At 44.0% G+C, this 4,943-nt stretch overlaps 1 long non-coding RNA gene across 1 annotated transcript in view; it reads left to right on the top strand.

The window, feature by feature from the left end:
* Positions 1-4,943, top strand: part of LOC111973892 (uncharacterized) — a 70,899-nt gene that overhangs the window by 37,844 nt on the left and 28,112 nt on the right. The window contains exon 2 of the long non-coding RNA XR_002878652.1: positions 767-881. This is a non-coding gene — a long non-coding RNA (uncharacterized lncRNA). The remainder of the gene's footprint in view (positions 1-766; positions 882-4,943) is intronic.

Consider the following 4,943-nt stretch of genomic DNA (forward strand, 5'->3'; position numbering starts at 1 on the left):
GAGGTCAGTACAGCGGCATCAAAGCTGGGACCGAGCGACTGAAAAACAGCTTTTATCTCAAGGCCATCAGACTGTTAAACAGCCATCACTAACATTGAGTGGCTGCTGCCAACATACTGACTCAATCTCTAGTCACTTTAATAATAAAAAATTGTATGTAATAAATGTATCACTAGTCACTTTAAACTATGCCACTTTATATAATGTTTCCATACCTTACACCACTCATCTCAAATGTATATACTGTACTCTATACCATCTACTGCATCTTGCCTCTGCCTTTCGGCTGTCGTTGATCCATATATATTTTTATGTACGTATTCTTATTCATTCCTTTACACTTGTGTGTATAAGGTAGTTGTTGTGAAATTGTTAATTACTTCTTAGATATTACTGCATGGTCTGAACTAGAAGCACAAGCATTTCGCTACACTCGCATTAACAACTGCTAACCATGTGTATGTGACAAATAAGCATTGATTTGATTTGATTTATTCACTGTATGTCTGGGCAACATATAATTGAGAGGCTACAGAAAGGAAGATTTTGCCAAAAGATAGGCATTCTCTGGCACACTGGCACACACTTGAATGTTCTGTAAAAAATGTAATCTAACATATACTATGATTGATTGATTAAACAAACTATTTTTTGTTTATGGTACTTTTTATCAACTTGTATGCTATTTGTTATCCAAATCCCTGAYCACGATTTTATGTTATTTATCTTCAGCTGTAATGCTCACTGTTTCCCTGTTTCTTTCCAGGTTGAGAGAGGGAGGATTTCCCTCTTGTATTACCCTCTTTCCAGGCTGACCGGTGAGGTGTCCTAGTACTGAGTGGTTGCTTTTCCCATTGACTGAATTTCAGATAGCGAACCTGGTGAGTAACCAATGGGAATTCTTAGCTTTCAAATATCTGGATCTCATTGGCAACTTTGTTGTTTGTGTGAGATTATGAATGTAAAAAAAAATTATGAATGTAAAACCCAGAGCCATTGATATGAACTAGTTATTACAACAGGATGTCTGATTTTAAACATACGTCTCAGTAGTGGTAATCCTTTTACTGGATCTCTGCATTGGTGATACATACGCACACACACATACACACTCACACACCCTGCAAGTTGCAGGGAAGATAGGTCAGCTTGTATGAATGTGGAAGGGTGTGTGCCTGCATGCCTGTGTCAATGCGTGTTTCTAACTGTACCCTGCGAAGCTTCGTATAGTGTGGTTCCATAAGCCTCGGCGCAGCAGCGCTAGACTGGGTCTTTCTGCTGATATCTGTGTTGTTATCCCCCATCTGTCAGCCTGCTGTCTGCCTGGCCTCCATTGCTTTGATCCATGCACACTTAACATTTCTTGCTATGGCTTTGCTTTAGATTTGTCCTCATTAAACATTTAAAACACAATCTATATTCACAGCCAGATGTGGTGGTGTGTGGGTAAGTTTGTTTGTGTGTGTGAGTGATGCGCGGGTTGACTCATAACKCGCAGTCCCCGCGATTATATCCACGGGYCAGGCACGTTTAGGGTCATGACGCCTCACAAGTCCTCAARTGGCAGGTTCATTAAATAGTACCCACAAAACACCAGTCACAACGTTAACAGTGAAGAGGCGTCTRCGGGATGCTGGCCTTCTAGGCAGAGTTTCAAAGAAAAATGCATAGCTCAGGCTGGCTAATAAAAAMAAAAGATTTAGATGGGCAAAAGAACACAGACACTGGACAGAGGAACTCTGCCTAGAAGGCCAGCATKCCGGAGTCACGTCTTCACTGTTGACGTTGAGACTGGGGTTTTACGGGTACTATTTAATGAAGCTGCCAGTTGAGGACTTGTGATGCGTCTGTTTCTCAAACTAGACACTCTAATGTACTTGTCCTCTTGCTCAGTTGTGCACGGGGCCTCCCACTCCTCTTTCTATTCTGGTTAGAGTGCGTCGACCAGCAGCGTATCCACACCAAGTACGTCTGTAGGACTAGTGACAGAGTAGATCTCTGTTTTGAGTTATTTGTGTCAGTCATAGCTGGGATGAACAAAGAGGTACTGTCGTGACTATTTGTGCAGTTATTCAGAAAGGCGCGCAGGGAGCACAGATTGTGTGTCGACGGCGGAAGTTTAGAGTTACTAATGGTCCAGAGTACTTTTTCTCGCCCGAGGTAGCGTGTCATCAGATGTACTTGCTGTGAATTATAACTGTAGGGCACTGTTTTTCATGACTATTTAAAAATCAGGTCTGAGCTCAGCATGAGGGCAGACGACTCCAGTAATTAGCGCTGGGTTGCCAGTTTCTACTATTGAGTCAAAATGAATGCTCATCAGGGCCATGATTGTCTCTCTGGGTCGGATATATATCGCTGTGATTATAAGCAGGAGAGAAGTCTCTGAGCCTAGAGGCGGTTCGAACTGTACTTTGATTGAGTAAGAGAGTAAGCTCTTATCCATTGCATGATCAGATAGCGTGACGCAATGTGAGTAACGAAGATCGGTGAGTTTCTTCACGCTTGCTATAGTATGGATGTCAAGTAGGGGAGGGGGGGGGGGGGGGCGGGGGAGGGGGGGGAAGGGAGGGGGAGGAGCGAGAGGGCGCGCGGGGGTGGGGGGGGGAGCGGGGGGAGGGGATGTTTGGTTTCTGTCGCGCGGAGATGCGTGAAGAACCAAGTGTCGTGCACGCGTGTAGTTCTGCGTAGTAGTAGATCTATGCGAAGATAAGGTAAGACCAAAAGCACGTAAATTAAATAGAAATATTGTCAAAAACCCGAGCCATTACATGTATGAACAGTATACTTACTCACAGTGATTGTGGCTGTATCTTTAATGAAACATACGGTCTCACAGTTAGACGCCGTTGAACTTCTGTTACTGAATGCTCTCATTGGGTATACGCTCACTCACCTGTCGCCACACGAACGGATCACTACACCACTCACACACCTGCAAGTGCAGGCGAGGAGATAAGGTCATGTTGTATGTAATGTGGAACGGTGTGGTGCCTGCAGCCCTGTGTCAATGCGTGTTTTCAACTGTACCTGCGAAGCTCGTATAGTGTGGTTCCATAGCCTCGGCGCAGCAGCGCGAGAACAACTGGGGGGCGATATCTGAGCGATATCTCTGCGGGAAGTCTGAGTGCGCGATGTGCTCCGCCCAGATCCCTGTCACGATCTCTCCGGACTGCTTGTCTTGAACACTGAGCATCCAATTGCGCTTTGGAATCCCGAATACTTACCGAGAGAGTGGTGTCTTGAGAGGCGTTCTAGGAATGTGTCCGCATCTAACACAATTATACCACACTACTACTATCCACCAGGCATGGATATATTGGTAGGATGTAGATAGAGCTAATGCATAGTAGTTTTGTCGGAGTTGAGAGCAGTGAGTTAGCGGGGAATTCGTGAATCAATACAACATATAGAGCAAGTAACAAAAGTAACTTTATGCCTAAGGTCAGTTCCTATCGTATGTAAGGAGAGCCAGGCACCATCGGAAGGCACGGCCAGTATCCAATGTGCGGCAGCGGCACTGTGACGATCCAGAGCTCACGATTTCTGCTAAATACGTACCCACAAAACACACAGTCACAACGTTAACAGTGAAGAGGGCTTCGGAATGCTTGCCTCGCCTTTACAGGCTAGGCAATGAAAGAAAAATGCATGCTCAGGCTGGCTAATAAAAAGAAAAGATTTAGATGGGCAAAGAACACAGACACTGGACAGAGGAACTCTGCCTAGAAGGCCAGCATACCGGAGTCACGTCTTCACTGTTTGACGTTGAGACTGGGGTTTTACGGTACTCATTTAATGAAGCTGCCAGTTGAGGACTTGTGAGGCGTCTGTTTCTCAAACAGACACTCTAAATGTACTTGTCCTTCTGCTCAATGTGTGTGCACGGCGCCCCCCCAACTCCTCTTTTATTCTGGGGTTAGAGCCGAGTTGTGCTAGTTCTGTGAAGGGGAGTAGTACACAGCGTTGTACGAGATCTTCAGTTTCTTGCAGATTTCTTGCATGAATAGCCATTATCTTCTCAAGAACAAGAAATACTGAAGCAGTTTCAGAAGAAAGTGTATTTGTTTCTCGCCATTTTGATCCTGTCATTCGAACCACAAATGCTGATGTCGCCAGATAACTCTAACTAGTCTAAAGAAGGGCCCCCCGGTTTGATTGCGTTCTTCAATCAGGACATCAGTTTAGCAATGGTGCTAACATTCAAATTGCGAAAAGGGGGTTTTCAAAAGATTCATTTAAGGCCTTTTTAAAAATGATCCAAACTGGATAGCTAACACAACTTGCAAACATCATAGAACACCAGGAGGATGGTTGCTATAATGGGCCTCTGGTATGGCCTATATAGATATCCATAAAGTAATGCTCTACCTGTTTCCAGTACGAATCAGTCATGCTACAGACCATTAACATTGTCTACACTGCTATTTCTGGATCAATTATGATTGTTTATTTTTAATTGCGACAAAAAATGTGCTTTTCTTTTCAAAATAAGGACATGTCTAAGTGACCCCAAAACGTTTTGAACGGGAGTGTATTTGAAGGGGCCTAATGTGGCCTATCAACTGTTCAGTAAGCTTTTGTTGAATTTGTGCATATGGACATTTAATTGAATATTGCACCAAATGCATAGTAAAAATATATTTCACCGTATTTAAGCAAACATGCTGTATCCGCAAGCACTATGCTGTAGAACATATGTTAAAGATTAAAAATTAAAATGAACACATTTATTTACTAGCCATGTCAGTTAATAACCAAATTCTTTATTTACACATGACGGCCTACCTCCGGCCAAACACCCCCCCTAACCGATCGACGCTTGCCAATTGTGCGCCCGCCTTATTGAGACCCCGCATCAACAGCTGAGTTGTGATACAGACCACGTTCGAACCAGGGTCTGATGGTGACGGCCTCTTAGCACAGAGATGGCAAAAATGACA

The sequence above is a fragment of the Salvelinus sp. IW2-2015 genome, linkage group LG15 (genome assembly GCF_002910315.2).
Source record: "Salvelinus sp. IW2-2015 linkage group LG15, ASM291031v2, whole genome shotgun sequence".
NCBI lineage: Eukaryota > Metazoa > Chordata > Actinopteri > Salmoniformes > Salmonidae > Salvelinus > Salvelinus sp. IW2-2015.